Source organism: Oryctolagus cuniculus, chromosome 16 (assembly GCF_051225735.1).
Source record: "Oryctolagus cuniculus isolate XC-2025 breed Fujian yellow rabbit chromosome 16, ASM5122573v1, whole genome shotgun sequence".
NCBI lineage: Eukaryota > Metazoa > Chordata > Mammalia > Lagomorpha > Leporidae > Oryctolagus > Oryctolagus cuniculus.
Window position 1 is genome coordinate 71896224 of NC_142882.1, and position 19508 is coordinate 71915731.

Here is a 19508-nt window from a genome sequence, read left to right on the forward strand (position 1 = left end):
CCTGCTGTGGTTGATAAAAAATGAATCTTTAGGGTTGCCGGTTCTGTCCCAATTGTTCCTCTTCCAGTCCAGCTCTCTGCTGTGGCCCGGGAAGGCAATGCAGGATGACCCAAGTGCTTGGGCCTTGCACCTGTAATGGGAGACCAGGAGTGGGCACCTGGCTCCTGGCTTCAGATCGGCACAGCGCGCCGGCTGTGGTGGCCATTTGGGGGGTGAACCCAATGTAAGGAAGACCTTTTTCTCTGTCTCTCTCTCACTGTCTAACTCTTTCAAAAAAAAAAAATCTTTATTCCAGAAATTGCTCCAGATTCGTAGAGATTATGGGGAAGCATATGGAACTATGGTATTGATTGATTTGCTCAGGTTTCTTGAAGATATTATATAAAAATGTTAAGACAAATCTTTAAGTGTTAGTGTCATGTATCTGAATATCATTGTAGTTTAAAAAAAAACCAATCTCACAGATTATTGGAAAGAACTGAAACGTTAAGAGGATAGTTATGTAATGAGAACTGAAATGAGAGGGAAGTGGTAGAACAAGTAAGTCACTCAAGAAAACATTGTTGAGACAGCAATATGCCATATGACCATAATTGTGTCCAAGAGAGATCATAACCTGGACTCAATGGTTAATGTGGTTCAATTAGCCTAGTAAGTCCTCTTTAGAAAGCTAAGGCAATTCTTTAATTGAAGACTTTATTAATATTATAAAATAGTTTTCATGATTACCCTGCATTGTTTTTTTAAATGTTTTTCTTTTTTTTAACTTTTATTTAATGAATATAAATTTCCAAAGTACAGCTTATGCATTACAATGGTTTGCCCCCCCATAACTTCCCTCCCACCCGCAACCCTCCCCTTTCCCGCTCCCTCCCCGCTTCCATTCACATCAAGATTCATTTTCAATTCTCTTTATATACAGAAGATCAGTTTAGCATATATTAAGTAAAAATTTCAACAGTTTGCACCCACATAGAAACACAAAGTGAAAAATACTGTTTGAGTACTAGTTATCGCATTAAATCACAATGTACAACACATTAAGGACAGAGATCCTACATGAGGAGTAAGTACACAGTGACTCCTGTTGTTGACTTTACAAATTGACACTCTTGTTTATGGCATCAGTAATCACCCTAGGCTCCAGTCATGAGTTGCCAAGGGTATGGAAGCCTTTTGAGTTTGCCGACTTCAATCTTATTCAAACAGGGTCATAGTCAAAGTGGAAATTACCCTGCATTGTGATATGAGAATTGTGTAAGTTTTGTGATTAAGCCTGATTACTTAGATATTTGCAACTTTTTGAGCTAAACGTAAGATACCTTTGGGTTTGCTCTGACATTTCTTTACTGATACTTATTTAATTTTTTATTAATTTAAATTGACATATAAAATTATTTGTATTATGTATAATCTGTTTTTTCTGATTCTTAAATTATATACTCAGCTAATTTTTTTTCAGTTTTTCATTTTTACTAATGTAGACATTTCAGGCTATACATTATTTTGAATTATTTTCTCTGTAAAACACAATTTCACATGGAATTTTAATTAATGAACAACCATAAGCATTATTAAAATGTCTATTGAGTCTTCCTCCTTTTCTTGAGTTATTTAGTTTTAACTTAATAAATATACGGAAGTTTTCAGTTTCCTTTCTGTTACCAACTTCAAACTCACTTGCTCTGAGATCAGCTAATGTGTTCTGTCCAACTCTCATTCTTTAAAAATTGAGACTTATTGTGTCAGTTACTTCCTGAAGCATAGGAAACTATTGTAATTATGTCATTATTACTGGGTCAGAATTTCAGACATATCATCTAGGTGATTGTTTTTTTGCTTGTGGTACAAACAGATGGACTTGTTTTTAGGATCTGTATGGTTCCACTCATATGTATTCTAGTTTGGTAAGGATAATTGGAGGAGTGGATTCAGTTGGGATGGTTGACCAGGGGGCTAACGTGTGGTTTCCACAAGTGGGTGGCTCGAGTGGCCAAGAATATTACAAGCACATAAGGCAAACCTCATATAATTTCATGACTTAGCCTGGAACAGTCATGTGCTGTCGTTTCGATTGTATCCCACTGCTACAAGTAGTTAAAACTACTCTGAGGTTCAAGAGGCTGATAGAGATTCACATCTCCATTGGAGGTGTCTCAACTCATTTGTGAGCATGTTCTGAAACTATTACTCTATATGGTATATTGCGCAGTCAACTTTTATAAATGTGGTCAAACCTGACAACTTTGAGTGTGTGTCATCTCATTGGGTAAAGGAATAAGGAGTGATCGTTAATTGTGCTCAATTGTATTTTTCAAATATTTTATGCTTCTATTACTATCAGTGTGCCAGTTACCAGGACAAGAGCACATTTGACAATTTGATTTTCTAAGCTTCTGTTTTTCATATTTTGAGACCATTTTAGTAGGTACATTCAAGTTAAGACATGTCATCCTTGTGTTTGGATCTCTTATCACTAGGATGTGAATCTCTCAGTCTTAATGCTTAATAATGCTTTCCTGCTATATAATGTATTTTCTGCTGTTATATAACTAGCTTTTTAAAATCAGAATTTTTCATTTTTTATTCCATCTCTTCCTAGTACTCCATTTTCTTTTGAAGATTTAATGGAAAGACTTAGAGGAAGGGAGAGAGAAAGATACTAACTTTCAATACACTTGTTCATTTTCTGAATGGCTGCAGTGGGTGGGGCTGGTCCAGGTTGAAGCCAGTAGCTTGGAATTCCATCAGGGTTTTCCATGTGGTGACAGAAGTACAAGTACTGGGTCATTTTTGCTCCTTTCCCAGGTGTGTTAGCAGGGAGCTGGATCAGAAGTCGAGCAGCATAGAATTGAATCTGCACTCTTATGGGATGCTGACAATGCTTGTGGCAGCTTAACCTGCTGCACCACAGTTGGCATGTATAATTGCTTTTGATATAGTTTTTTTTTTATTTGACAGAGTTAGACAGTGAGAGAGAGAGAGAGAGAGAGAGAGAGAAAGGTCTTCCTTCCGTTGGTTCACCTCCAAATGGTTGCTATGGCTGGAGCTATGCCGATCTGAAGCCAGGAGCCAGTTGCTTCCTCCTGGTCTCCAACGCGGGTGCAGGCACCCAAGCACTTGGGCCATCCTCCACTGCCCTCCTGGGCCACAGCAGAGAGCTGGACTGGAAGAGGAGCAGCAGGGACTAGAACCTGGTGCCCATATGGGATGCCAGCGTTGCAGACAGAGTATTAGCTAAGTGAGCCACAGTGCCGGCCCCTTGATATAGTTTAATACATAAGTTTTTTTTTTTTTTCCCCATTCCTTTACTTTCAAATATTCTGTGTTTGTGTTTCAACTGCCTTTGCAAAATAACAGATATCTTCTAAATTCTACATGTTTTTAAATGAATAGCAAAATACTTTTCTTTGTATTGATACTTTCAGTCCATTTAAATTTATTGTGATCATACATTTTAATTTATGTTTATGAATTTATTGTTTTTTCATGCATTTATAAATGCATTTTTATCATAATTTTTCTAAATTTACCTTTCTTCCTGTAGTTTAAAAACTGTACCTTCCATTTCTATTTTGAAAGAACTACCAGTTTGAAATCTTAAGATTCATAGTTGAAACTGTCTAAAGTTAATACCATTACTGCTCTTCCTGTACAAATACAAGTTTATTAAAACTCTTGTCATCTATTTCTCTTTTGCATTTTACCACCTATTTTTTTTCAAATTTTAGATTTTTCATTCTAATTTTTTTAACCTTAGCAATCTTTTTGGTTCCCCATTTGATCCTTGTTTTTGTGACTTTATTTTTTTTTTAAAAATTATTCATTTGAAAGGTAGAGTTACAGAGAGGCAGAGGTAGAGAGACAGGGGGATCTTCCATCCATTTTTTATCACTCCCCAAATGACTAACACTGCTAGAGCCAGGCCAGTCTAAAGCCAGGAAAAAGGAGCTTCCTCCTGGTCTCCCCCTTGGGTGCAAGAGTCAAGCGCTTGGACCATCTTCTGCTGCCGCAGCAGAGAATGAGATTAGAAGAGGGGCAGCTAGGACTTGAACCGGCACCCATATGGTACAGCAGCACTCGGCTTTACCTGTTATGCCACAGCACTGGCCCCTGTGATTCTTTAATTTCTTTAAAATTTCCCCATAAAAGTAGGCAACATTCTATGCTGAAAACTGAAATATTTGATAATCTTGGGGTTTCTAAATCTATTATCTGTTATTTCTATAGATTACCACTTTTATTGGTTTGTTACCTTGCATATTTGATGGAACTCCTTTGATTCTGACCTCATTTATGTTTGACCTTATTATATGAGAATTTTGAAAGTCTAAATAGGGAATTTTCAAGATATGATTTACATGTCTTTACATCAGAAGTTAAAGATGGGGCAGGCCTTGTAGCACAACAGGTTGAGATGCTACTTGACATACTCACATCCCGCACCTGGAGTCTGGCTTAAGTCCTGGCTACTTTACACTTCCAATCTAGCTTCTTGCTAACGTACCAGGTAGGCAAAAGATGTTGGCCGAAGCACTTACATTCCTACCACTCACTTGGAGATCTGGATGGAGTTCCTGGCTTCCGACTTAAGCCTGGTCCAGGCCCAGCCGTTGGGGCATTTGAAGAGTAAACCAGTGGAGGGAAGATCTCTGTCTCTATATCTATGTTGCTCTGCCTTTGAAATAAGTAAATCTTTTTGAAAAAATTAAAATGACTAAATCACTAATGTGACCATTTTAGCTTCCTTTAAGGGTTCAGGGTTTAAAGCAGAAATCTCTGGTTTTGACTCCATTTTGGCTGCTGGAACAAAACTCACTATCAAATAGCAGGCCTAATGGAGTATTAGCTTAAAGGGATGCTTTTCTTCTGCTTCATAATTTATGACTCCATAGCAAGAATCACAGCTCACAGTGCTTTTTTTTAAAGATTTTATTTATTTATTCAAGAAGCAGAGTTACAGAGAGAGGGAGAGACAGAGAGGTCTTCATCTGCTGGTTCACTCCCCCAGTGGCTGCAGTGGCCAGAGCTGAGCAAATCTGAAGCCTGGAGCCAGGAACCTCCTCCAGGTCTCTCATGCAGGTGCAGGGGCTCAAGTACCTGGGTTGTCATCTGCTGCTTTCCCAGTCCATAGCAGAGAGCTGGATCGGAAGAGGAGTATCAGGACCTGAACCAGTGACTATATGGGATGCTGGCACTACAGGTGCAGGTTAGCCTGTTACGCTACAGCAATGGCCCCTCACACTGCTTTTTTGAAAAATTATAAAAAGTGGACAGAATTCATGTTTCATATATACAGTTTTAAGAGCATAATGATATTTCGCAAACTCCCTCCCTCCCTCAATCAATCCTACTCCCCCTCCTCCTTTTATTTTTCTTTTAGGTTTACAATGATATATTTTGAATTTTCTTTATAATCACAAGCTGTTTTATTCAAGTGAATTGCTGGAGCTATGGGAAAGGACTGAAGGTTCTCATTTCCTCCTGTAAGCCCTGCATTATATTAAACGATATTTCTAGACCATCTCACCCCAGGATCTGGTTGATATGTGGTGGGAGACTCTCAGTGTATACGGTCCACATTAATAAGAATATTTTTCTTCAGAAACAAGATCTGTATGATACAAATTATTAAAATTTCCCTCGAGTATAACAGCTTGCAGCTTCACACCCTTTAAGCCCACTTATTTCAAAGAAGTTAAGTCTATTGCTTTCAGCTATTTATGGCAGAGTCCGTTGCTTGAGCCCATTAGTTCGAGAGGCTTTGGTCCCTCTAGGGAAATGTATCGGCCAATCTTGCTGAGGATATCTGAAAAAGTCAACCAGAGGCTTCCTAAACTCATTGAGCAATTTCCCTGCTTGTAAGTGTCCAATTTAAATAGAGTTTAATCATGGCCAGCAGAGCCCAAGAAAAGCCTATTTCCAGGTGTGCAGATGGTGTGCCGCCAAAGACAATCAAGGGAATTAATTATGAGAATGATGAGCAGACTTAGACAGGATTTGAGATTGTGTGCTCTGATGGACACATAGCTATTAAAAACAAATGAGCAAGGAAGAGGCATTTTCTCTGTTACTCGGTAAAGTCTTCTGAAACTGGGAGCTAAGAAATTTCTATTTGGTAGATAAAGGTTCTAACTGGTAAAGAACCAATAGGTTTTATCATTAATTTTCCCCTTTCAGCTATAACCAAGTTAGGCCTGGACTTGTTTTATTTTTAGCCTGAATTTGAAAGCTACGTTAAAAAAAATGCAATGATTGTTATACAATCTGGGTTTGATGAGAAAACTTTGTGCAGAAAATAATGCAATTAGCCCAGATACAAGCAAATGGCCTATTTCCAGGTATGTCAAAAATTAATATAAAACATTGTTCTCCAGCAAGTCACATTCTATTAAAACAAAAGCATTAACACTAAAAAAGCAGCATAATGAAAATATTAGAAACCTCCTGCTGATAGGAGGTTTATTTCAAGAAATAATTTATACAATTAAATTCTAACACAGGAAAGTCTTGACTGTCCCTTGAAAATTTTATTTCTTCATTTACCAAATATTTATTAAATGCTTATGTGTCAAGCACTGTTATAGGAATGGGAAATAGAACTTTGTGCAGATCAAACAAAATTTCACCTTTGAAAGTTTGGAGTGTAATGATGACAGATAATAAATAAGAACATTCCATATCAAATAGGAAAATAAAGCACAGCAATGAAAATGAGGACTTGTTGGAAGTGTGTGTGTGTCTACTGTGTACGAAAGCTTGTCTGGTAAAGGTTTTCTGATAGGAGATGTTGGATAAGAAACCCAATTTTCGGGAAGAGATCTCTTGAAGTTATGTGGAATCATTTAGGTGTAATTCAGTTATACATCCCTAAAGTAGGAACATACTCATTGCATTTTTTTTTTTTTTTTGACAGGCAGAGTTAGAGAGAAAGGTCTTCTGTTTCCATTGGTTCACCCCCCAAATGGCTGCTACGGCCGGCGCACTTCGCCAATCTGAAGCCAGGAGCCAGGTGCTTCCTCCTGGCCTCCAATGCGGGTTCAGGACCCAAGTGCTTGGGCCATCCTCCACTGCACTTCCGGGCCACAGCAGAGAGCTGGACTGGAAGAGGAGCAACTGGGACAGATTCCAGTGCCCCAACCGGTAATAGAACCCAGGGTGCCAGCGCCGCTGGTGGAGGATTAGCCTAGTGAGCTGTGGCACCGGCCGTTTTGTATTTAACAACAACTAGAGTACACAGGAAAGGTTTGAGTTGAACTTTCTGACACAAAGGTAGTAAGGGGAAATTTTTTCCCATAGTACTAATATATTTTTCATAGACACTCGACACAATAGAGGTCTTTAGTAACAAAATGCTAAAAATTAAAAATACATAGAATATGTTATAATGACTTCTTGATTTGTGGTAAGTGTGTACATATCATATTTGGTTCTTGTACACAAATAACTCAAAAAACAAACATAATTCAGAAGTTTCACTAAAAAATGAAATTATAATGTAGTTTATTTTAGTGTAAAATTTTGATAATCCATGAAGTTTTCATAATACGAAATTCATTTATTTATATTTATTTAAAGGGAACAGATATGCATTTTATATATACAGTTTTAAGAGCATAATGATACTTCCCATGATTCCTACCTTCCACCATCCCTCCTCATTCCTTTCTTATTTTTCTTTTAAGTTTTGTGATGACACACATTCAATTTACTTTATAACCATAAGCATAATCCTCCAGCAAATAAAGAATTCCACAATTAATAAGCAGATACACCACTGTTCCTCAGGAGTATAGACAAGGGTTATAAACAATTAAATTTCAAGATGTCAATTTCACTCTCTACATTACATTTTTTGTACTCTATATATTAGCGTAAATCAGAAATCATAAGATATTTGTCTTTTGGGGACTGGCTTATTTCACTAAGCGTAATGGTCTTCAGTTGCATTCATTTTGTTGCAAAACAAAAGATTTCAATCTTTTTATGCTAGAGTTGTATGTTGTACACATACACCATATTTTCCTTATCTAGTCATCAGTTGGTGAACATCTGGGTTGATTCCATTTCTTGGCTATTATGAATTGAACTACAATAAATATGAGGGTATAGATAACTCTTTCAAATGTTGGTTGATTTAATTTTCTTTGGATAAATTCCCATAAGTGGGATGGCTTGGTCATAAGGTGGATCTATTTTCAGATTTCTATGGACCCTCCATTCTGCCTTCCATAATGGTTGGACTAGTTTACATTCCCACCATTATATTAGGGTACCATTTTCTCCATATCCTCACCAGCATTTATTATTTTTTCATTTTTGGATGCTAGCCATTCTAACTCTGGTGAAGTAAAACCTTACTGTGTTTTTTTTTTTTTTTTTTTTTTTTTTTTTTTTTTTGACAGGCAGAGTGGACATTGAGAGAGAGAGAGAGAAAGGTCTTCCTTTTTCCATTGGTTCACCCTCCAATGGCTGCTGTGGCTGGCATGCTGTGGCTGGAACACTGCGTTGATCCGAAGCCAGGAGCCAGTTGCTTCTCCTGGTCTCCCATGTGGTTGCAGGGCCCAAGTACTTGGGCCATCCTCCACTGCCCTCCCGGGCCACAGCAGAGAGCTGGACTGGAAGAGGAGCAACCTGGACTGAATCCGGCGCCCAGACCTGGACTAAAACCCTGGGTGCTGGCGCCACAGGCAGAGGACCAACATCACCATCTTCTAACTGTGAGTCCTGACAGGTAGGAGCTTTATGCCTGAGGCTTCCCTTCTCTGACTTTCTCACGTATCTGTGATGTCCTGGGGAACTTCCTGATGCTCCTCCAGTTCTCCATGGGTTGCAGACTGGAGGATCTACCTCAGTTTTATTCAGGTAGGAAATTTCCCTGTGGGTTCTCTGTCATACGACTTCCCCATTCTTTCTTTTCCTTCTGCTCTCTGTTAGGGATGGGGAACAGAGACACCTTCTGTCCTGCAATTCATTTCTCTTCTTTCAGATCCTCCTCCCACCCTTTCCTGAGAGAACTCTGGAAGCGGAAGCGGGTTAGCAGGATCTATCACCCAGTCTTTTATCAGCCCTTTATTTTTGTGCTAAATTTTATATCCTTTCTTCAGAGGTTTGCTTTGATACGGCAAATCATAGTTCTGGAATATAAGCACTATTCCTTCTCCAAAAGTGTAGCTTTTATAAGTAAAAATATTTTGCTGTATAAACTGTTGTTTCTTCCATGAATTTCAGAACCTACTTGGAAACTCAAAAGCTCATAAGCTTTCTTTCAGTTCTCCAGCTTTGACTATGTCGTTGCTGTCCTGAGGCAATGAACTTGGAGTGCCTTGATCTCCAGGGCTGTTTTAATTGGAAACAAGAACTTGTCAGTTTATCACACGCTTGGGTAATATTTAAAAATACTGAGTGAATAATTGGATCATATACAGAATATTGTTAATGAGAACCGTTTTAATATACGACACACAGAATACTTTCATTTAGCAGACATACACTTTTAGACATCAATATCTCACACTTCAAAATCCAAAATTGAGATTACTTTTGAAAAATATTCACTCAGGCAATGTGTGCTTATTGGATTTCTTTTCTGTATAAATGAAGACTTTTAAAAATTTGCAGATGAATGGAATTAGAAGATGTACTCCACGAATTTTTAAAAAACTCTTCGTATTACTGCAAGAGAAAAATGAAGATGACTGTGCAGAGCTTTATTCTATTCTTAAAAGTAAGGCATGTATTCCTGGCCACTGAACGTTGGCCATAGCTGATTTCATTGGAAATTAGGGTGGTTTGTCTTCGGTGCCCTTTCCTTGCTAAACAAATAAATTCTAAACAGATAATTCTCTTTGAGAATTTCTTACTTGACCTTTAATTTTTATATTTATTGTATTTCTTTGATTTAAATTATTATGCAGTTGATAATGATGGATTAATCTACATTTTCAGCCCTGACCTCTCTCCTGAGTTTCAGACTCATATACATGGGAACTTCAAAGAGTCTGTAGAAAATAGAATTGTTTGTTTTCATACAAAAAAGTTGAAACCCATGCAAATAAGAGGTCTTCAAAAATTCATGCATATTGTATATTATGGAAAACTTATACAAGAAGTACAAAACTTTTTATACCAAAATGAAGTTATCTTTAAAATATTCTTATTTACTTGGACAGAGTCAGTGAGGGAGGGAGAGAGAGAGAGAGAGAAAGAAAATGAGAAGGGAACTCCCGTAGCTGGTTCACTCCCCAAGTGCCTACAGCAGCCAGGGCTGGGAGCTGGGAATGCAATCGAGGTCTCCCACATGGGTGGCAGTGACACAATCACCTGGCTTATCTCTGGTCTGCAACGGAAGGAAGTGGGAATTGAAATCTGGAACTGGCACTTGAACTCAGGTACTCTGGTATGGGATGTGGATATCTTAACCTGGTATCTTAACTGCTAAGCCAAACATGCACTAATGAGCATTTTTAATTCTCTTTTTCTGTAAATTTTTAATTCCCTTATATTGTATTTTTAATTCCCTTGTATTGCTCTGCACAGACCTCTCAATGGATGTTTGACAGGTGCTTCAAATGCAAATGTGCAGTATTGAACTACCTTTTCCACCCAAATTTGCTTTTTCTTTCCACATATGTCATCAATTTCTATCAATCGTACAGCTTGAATAGCTTTAATAATTTTATTCTCATTTCTATCCACTGTTACTATCTTAGATCCTTAATTATCTTTCCTGAACTGAGCAAATGCACTTATGCAAGTGTCTCTGAACTTCTTTCTCAGTAGAAGTCATCCTCTTGCAACTTTTTATTGATTATCCTGGTCAATGTGCTGTTCCCTAAAATTCTTCAATGCCTTCTTTATTAACTCCAGTATAAAAACTGGAAATTCTGGCCGGCGCCACCGCTCACTTGGCTAATCCTCCACCTGCGGCACTGGCACTCCGGGTTCTAGTACCGGTTGGGGCGCCAGATTCTGTCCCGGTTGCCCCTCTTCCAGTCCAGCTCTCTGCTGTGGCCCGGGAAGGCAGTGGAGGATGGCCCAAGTGCTTGGGCCCTGTACCCGCATGGGAGACCAGGAGAAGCACCTGGCTCCTGGCTTCGGATCGGCGCAGCGCACTGGCCATAGCAGCCATTTGCGGGGTGAACCAATGGAAAAGGAAGACCTTCCTCTCTCTCTCTCTCTCTCACACACACTGTCTAACTCTGCCTGTCAAAAATAAAATAAAAATGGAAATTTCTCAGTTATTCAGGGATATTCTTTATTAGTCTATCACCAACTAGTCTGCAGATATAGTATGGTTTAGGGCTGGTGTGGTGTATCTGGCAAAGCTGCCACCAGTGATGCTGGTATCCCATATGGGCACCAGTTCGTGTCTGTTTGTTCCACTTCTTAACTAGTTCTTTGCTGATAGCCTGGAAAAAGCAGTGAACGTGTTTGGGACCCTACCATCCACATGGGAAATCTAGATGAAGTTCCTGGTTCCTAGCTTCAACTTGGCTCCACCCTGGCTGTTGCAGACATTCAGGGAACAAACCACTGGATAAAGATGTCTCTCTTCCCACCCCAACAACCTGTGAGTGTGTGTGTGTGTCTGTTTCTCTTTCTCTGTAACTCACTTTTTTATAAAGATTTTATTTATTTGAAAGTCAGAGTTACAGAGAGAGAAGGAGAGGCAGAGAGAGGTCTTTCATCCGATGGTTCACTCTTAATTAGCCGCAGTGGCTGGAGCTGCACCGATCTGAAGCCAGGAACCAGGAGCTTCTTCTGGGTTTCCCATGTGGGTGCAGGGGCCCAAAGAATTTGGGCTATCTTCTACTCTTTCCCAGGCCATAGTAGAGAGCTGGATTGGAAGTGGTGTAGCTGGGGCTCGAACTGACACCCATATGGGATGCCGGCCTCTGTAACTCTTTCAAATAAAGTAAATCAATCTTAAAAAAAAAAATAGGATGCTTAGGGGCTGGTGTTGTGACACAGGAGCTTACGCCTCTGTTTGCTACGCAGGCAACCCATAATGGAGTGCTCTGTCAAGTTCAGGCTGCTCCACTTCTGATCAGTCTTCCTGTTGGTGTTCTAGGGAAGGCAGCAGAAAATTGCCCTAGTGTCTGGGTACCTCCCTCCCATATGGGAGACCTGGGTGGAGTTCCAGGCTCCTGGTGTCATCATGGTCCATCTCTGGCTGTTGTGGCCATTTGGGCAGTGAAGCAATGGATGGAATATCTCCTTCTCCCCTCCTCTCTCCTCTGTTCTGTATTTCATTGTTAAAATATACTTAAAATCTCATTGAGCTTATTGAGATACAAATTCTAGAGTCTGATTCTCAGATGTTCTCATTTGTGGGTCTGGAGTGAGGCCTCAGGGTTTGCATTTCTAACAAGCCTGCCAGGTTGTACTATGGAACCTTCCAAGCATGTTTGCAAAGTGCCCCCTTAGCTGGCAAGCCCTGGAGGGGCAGGGCACATCTTTTATTCTGTTTTCCATTACAGTGCCTGTTGCCCAGTGGCTGGGCTCTCTGCTCACATCCACTAAATGAATGAGTGACTCTATGCCTATATTTTTAAGATCCAGTAGCACCTCCCTAGGAGCTTCAATGCCATGGGAAAACTGAACAGGCAGATCTTGTGCCTTCTAACTTTTGCATATTACAAATGCTGACCAGGCTGCTCATGCTAAACAATGGAACACTATCTGGAGCTGTATCTAAATTTTTTATTTCTTTTAAAATTTTTTTAAAGATTTATTGATTTGGTTTGAAAGGCAGAGTTACAGAGAGAGAGGGAGATTCAGAAAGGTCTTCATCCACTTGTTTACTTCCCAGATGGCTGCAATGGCCAGAGCCGGGCCAGACAAAAGCCAGGAGCCTCTTCTGGTACTCCCATATGGGTGCGGGGGCCCAGGCACATGGGCCATCATCTGCTGCTTTCCCAGGCACATTACCAGAGAGCCGGATCAGAAACGGAGCAGCTGGGAATGAAACTGGTACCCATATGGGATGAGGCGCTGCTGGCATTAGCTTAACCTGCTCTCACAGTACCAGCCCCCTAAATTATCACACAGTATAAGACACAGGTTCCATGATGAAAGTGAAAGATTATGTTTACATTAAACTGCTTGAAAACCAAAGAGTAGGGTCTGGTGCTGTGGTGAAGTGGGTTATACTGCTGTCTGTGATGCTGGCATCCCATCTGGGCACTGGTTTGAGTCCTGGCTGCTCCACTTCTGGTCCATCTCCCTGTGAATATGCCTGGGAAAACAGTGGATGGTCCAAGTGCTTGGGAACCTATTACCCACATGGGAGACCTGGGTGAAGTTCCTGGATCCTGGCTTTAGCTTGGACTAAAGATGTAGAGGCCATTTGGGGAGTGTAACAGTGGATGCAAGATGTTTCTTTCTCTCCCCCCCCCCCACCCCATTGCAAGTCTGTTTTTCAAGCAGATAGATAAATCTTACAAAAGTGAGAAAAATACTCAGATTTTAAAATGTGTTTCTGTGCTAGTTGAATATGTTGCCATTTAAGTAAAATGTTCTTGTTTAGCTTTTTAAAATAAGGATTTTATAATTTTTATATAAAGGGGTTTCTTTTGAGTTAAAAATTGTGAATTTCTAGGGTTGTACTTTTAGGTGGATAGCTTTAGCAAAAATCCACATCGAGAAATTTGAGAAAAGTTGATAGGTTCTTAGCTCAAGAGCAAAACTAGATCCTTTGATTTCTTGACATAGTGTTGTAACCCCTCCATAATCTAGTCCTTACATTGCCTCATAGCCTCATATAATCAAGTTCCTCGTTAACTTAAAACCCTGGAACAGTTTCCATTGCTCATAAGACAAAATCCAAAGCTTCTAATACTTCCTGTAAACCTCTGAATGACCTCATTCCTCACCTTGTACCTTCTGCCCCCTCTTTTCTATTCTTCAGTGTTATCCTTTCAGATATTTGAATCTGCCACTCTTCAACCACAAGGCCACCTAAAGCGTTGCCTGCGCCGCTATATGCCCTGAGCCTGACTCCCAGCTACTCTAGAATGTAGCTTAAGTGCCTCTTCTTTGAGTGTGATGAACGTTCTTCTCTGCTAGGGATCAGTGATGTTGGACTAGATTCTCATGGCTCCAGGTACTGTTTGTTCCCAGCATGTCTAACATTTCGTGCTCTTTGCCTACATTATCTGATACATGTGCCTGATCCTCACTGAAGTACGAGCTCCATAAAGATAGGGATGATCTGATTTGTTCACAGTTGTGCCTTCAGTACCTATTAGAATGCTTAGCATATAGCATACCTTCAGTGAGTTACACTGAAGTTAGCAGAATGACTGAAGAGCTGTTTGTAACATCCTCTCACTCCTCACTTCAAGCCATATTTCAAACCGCTATGCTTTTGTACAAATGAATTTCTTATTGGCCACATATATTTACTATTTAATACTCAAATTGAGTATCCAGTGAGCCTTTGGTGATTCCATTACAACTTCCATATACTTTTAAGAAATGATTTGTCAATAAGTATTGGTTAATTCTGATGTAAAAATAAATGTTGCATCCAGTCATCTCCATTGCTCTGACTTCATTTCTAAAGAATTATCATCTCAGAAATGGAAATTGAGATTATTCCTTTCTGTCCTAACCATGCCTGTCTCCCTACTGCTACATGATGATCAAAGTGAATTTTTAGAAAGTTCACCAGATCATGTACAGTTGATTTGCTTCTCATTTTGTGGGTGATATCAAGCTGTTAAACACGGTGTTGAAGCATTTGGTCCTGGTCTGTAGTTGAAGCCTCAACAAGCTCTGCTGTGTTCCAATTGTATATCCATTCTTGTAGTTCTGAGAAAGAGCTAAATTTGTTTTTGCCTAAGAGAATTCATAAATGTGGGGAGCAACTCGGACTAGACTGAGTTACTGGAATTAAGACTTATTCTATGCATCTGCTCTCCCACTATATGGCGCTGAGAGAGGAGAAAACAGCTTCTACACAGCTGCCTCTTGCCAACTTGAGTGATGACCTCCAGGAGCTGATCCTGCTCCTGATTGGAGGAGAGCAGTGTACTCGGCGTGTGGGCAGCCGAGTTGGGATTGGCGGAGGAGGACTATAAAGGAGGAGAGAGACGGCATGCACCAGGAACATCTAAGGGGAACATCTAAGGGAACACCTGTGCAGCCCCCAAGAGAGCCGGACAGCGGTGTGCCGCTCCCCCGCGGAAGTGGGGAATGTGGCAGGGGGAACCGCCCTTCCACGGAGGTGGAAGGGACGGTAGCCAACCCGAGAAGAACCAGCAGCAAACCCGGGGAGGGCCGAGCAGACGAAAGAACAGCGCAGGGTCCTGTGTCGTTCCTCCACGAAGAGGGGGAGCGACAATAAATGCTCTTATTCTGATCAATTGTTGCTCATGTTTCAGATCTCAGTTAAAATATTTTTTCAGAAGATTTTCTTTAGCAATTTCAATCTAGATTGAGTTTGTTATTCTATTTTGTAGTACGCCATTTTATTTCCTTGTGGCACTTATGCTTTTGTATTGTGAGTTTGTGTGTGAGTGTGTGTGTGTGCATACAGTTGTGTGTGCTAAACTCTGCTCCTCACTCTATTCTTAACCTCTTAGTCTAAAGGCTTTAGGAAAACAGGAAACATTTCTGTCAGTTTGTTCATTGTACCCCAAGGAGCCAGCATGGTATTTGCTCATACTAGGCATTGAATGTTTTTTTTAGAAGGATAAATAAATAAATAAAGAACATTTTCATGTTTCCATTACCTGTCATCAAGTCTATGACACTTGATTATATTTATTTGTTTTATATAATATAATCCCCCTAGCAGATGGTAATTTCTATTTGAAATTAGTAATGGATTTTTGAAACTCCATCTTTGTTTTTCTACCCCTGATACATGGAGAAGGTATGATAATAATTTAATGATTGAATACATGAATATGATAGTAACATGAATGGTGAGTTATTCAATATGATTGGACACATGGTTGGCAAAGGGTAGATAAGATAGGAGGAAAACCAGGCTGCTTGATGGTTGGCCACTATACACCCCATGTTTTACACTTAAATAATTAAAATGTGGGAAAACAAGAGCAAAGCAGATTTGAATTTATTTGATAATGATTCATAAGGTTTAGAAAAAAGTTCCTCCAGTTTTGGATGTGCTAGGTACCTTGGTAATCTTTCTGACAAATATCTCCCAAATACGCAGAATACTATGTTCCTATGCTCTCATTCCTCAACAGATGTTTATAAAATCTACAAACAAACAAAGAAGAGAAGTTCAGGCTGTTTTCCTACTTTGTCTCTGATAACAGGTGGTAGAAAATAGGAGGTCAGTTACCATCTTTTGAGAAGCAATAGGTGTGGAAGGGATTAGTTTATATAGAAATGTGATTTCAGACAACTTTCTATTCAGAAAATTCCTCTGTACCTTATGTCAGTTTATGCTCTCTGACATTTAATATGGTATGCATCTAAATCTATGAGCTTGTACAAATCTGTTGGAAGGACAAATCTTGTATTGGAGAAACAGCATTAGTTTGAGGAGATCCTAAGGCCAAGTCAGACTTAGTGAGTGAAATAATTAGAATTGAGGAACCAAGTTGACAGCTGGGACAAGTGTTTATTGCTATGCCTCATTCAAAGGAAGAGTAAAGAAAATGGGACCACTGAAGTATGATGTCATATCTTTAATTCAAAAAGAGTGACTCCAAGTAAAGTAAAGATGTAATCAAAATTCTATGATGGTATAATGGAAAGTGTAATTCTCTACCTTCTTGCTAGTTCTACACCCATTCCTCACACTTCGCCTATTATAGTTCTTTTCCTTTCAAGACTCAGCCATTATGATCATAGACATGTCATTTTTTCACCTTTTACCCTCAACTTCATTTACTTAAAAAATTATTGATATATTTTAATTTTAGATTTGAGAGTTCAAATATTTCATAGCCAGTTTCCCCTCTTATTGACATGTTATTAGTATGATACTTCACTATAACTAATGAACCAATATTAATACATAGATGTTTCATCTTTGATTTCACTTGAGGAATTTTTCTGTTCAGCAGTCCATCTGGGATGTCACATCACATGTAATAGCCATGTCACACAAGGCTGTTCGTGTTCTGGCATTTTCTGAGATTTTCCTTGCTTTGAGCTTCAGAGCTTTGAAGAGTACTGGCCAGGTATTTTGTAGCATGCTTCGCTCTTACACTTTGTTTTGTTATGGTAAGACTGACATTATGGGTTTCTAAGAAAAACCATTGTTCAGTGCCATTTTCACCACATTATCAACTCTACATATGACCAACATGATGAATTACTGATAATATTGACCTTTTTCCACTTGATTGAGGTAGTATTTGTCAGATTTCACCACTGTCAACTTTAGCTTTCTTCCATCCCTTACTGTAATCTTTAGAAGGAGATGAATTATATAGTGTACATTTAGGAGAAGGACGTGAACTTCTGAATGGCAGAGAATCTGCATAGATTATTGGAATTATTCTGTACCTGGGCACTCTTTCACTTGGCTCCTCTAGCTTTGCCATACTATATTAATGCAGTATATGTGTGTGATATGAGTTTGAGTATTTTGTTACTACATGATGCTCCAAGTTCATCTTTTATTTATGCACCTATGATCAGTCATATCTCTAAGGATCTTGGTTTCTTTCTCGAAGAATTGTAGCAGAAACAAAGGTCTAGGTGCTGGGTGTGCTCATTTCCATTGTACTGCCTATCTTTTAAGCTTTTGGGTGATAGTGCAAAGACTGAGTTTATATTCATCCATGTGGATACATATACCTTTTGGTATTTTATATATATATATATATTTTATATATATATATATAACTGTTGATAACAACAGTTATATATAAAACAACAATAGTTAACTATAGTAAGTTAAACTTGGATTGCTATACTAATGCCTGTAACTCTAATCCATGATCAAATGACTCATTCTAACCTCTGTGCTTGTTTGTCCGTAAACTCACACTGCAATTCTGAAAAATTTCCTTAATTATTCCATTCCAGTGTACATGTATAGCAGTATCATAGATGTTAACTTATAACCTTGTTGGTGAGAACATTATTAAATGACTACACTATTTATGGGAAGTTCATTTTGCCTATAGCCCTATAGATTCCCCTTATTTCATTACATTAGTTAGCAACTCTTCTCCTGTCTTCTCAGGGAGACTAATTCATACTGTTTTTTTTTATTTTATTTAAGTTATGCAAGTTTCATGTATTTCATATACATAGATTTAGGAACATAGTGATTCTCCCACCTACACTCTAACACTACTTTCTCCTTCCTCTCCTATTCCCGTGCTTAAGTTTAACAAACATCTATTTTCAGTATACTTAATGATCATAAACTTAACCCTACACTAATTAAGAGTTCAACAAATAATAATAAGAAGAAAACATTGTTCCTCAATGGAAAAGACAAGGCCTGTACACAGTCATCAAATCTCAAAATGTCCTTTTCACTTCAATACATTACATTTTAGGTACTCTTATTAGTTACCTCTGATCAGGGAAAACATAATAACTGTGTTTTTTAAAAAAACTGGCTTATTTCACTAAATATAATGGTTTCCAGTTGAATCCATCTTGTTGGAAAAGACAGGGTTTCATTTTTTGACACCTGGGTAGTACTCCATAATATCATCAGCTAGCCAACAATTGAAGGACATCTTGGTTGATCCCATGTATTAGCTATTGTGAATTGTGCTACAATGAACATGGGGGAACAGATAACTCTTTCATATACTGATTTCATTTCCCGTGGGTAAGGAGTGGGATGGCTGGGTCATATGGTTGGTCTATATTCAGATTTCAGAGGTATTTCCATACTATCTTCCGTAGTGGCTTTACCACTATGAAAGTTTACCAGTTTACATTCCCACCAACATTGGATTAGGATACCTTTTCCCTCATATCCTCACCAGCATTTGTTGTTTGTTGATTTCTATATGAGAGCCATTCTAACTGAGGTGAGGTGAAACCTCTTTGTGGTTTTGATTTGCGTTTTCTGAGTGGCTGGTGATCCTGAGCGTTTTTTCATGTGTATGTTGGCCATTTTAATTTCCTCTCTTAAAACATGTCTGTTCAAGTCCTTTGCCCATTTCTTTTTTAATTTTTTTTTGACAGGCAGAGTGGACAGTGAGAGAGAGAGAGAGACAGAGAGAAAGGTCTTCCTTTGCCGTTGGTTCACCATCCAATGGCCGCCGCAGCCAGTGCACTGTGGCCGCTGCACCGAGCTGATCCGATGGCAGGAGCCAGGAGCCAGGTGCTTCTCCTGGTCTCCCATGGGGTGCAGCGCCCAAGCACTTGGGCCATCCTCCACTGCACTCCCTGGCCATAGCAGAGAGCTGGCCTGGAAGAGGAGCAACCGGGACTGAATCCGGCACCCCGACCGGGACTAGAACCTGGTGTGCTGGTGCCATAGGCAGAGAATTAGCTTATTGAGCTGTGGCGCCAGCCACTTTGCCCATTTCTTAACTGAACTGTTT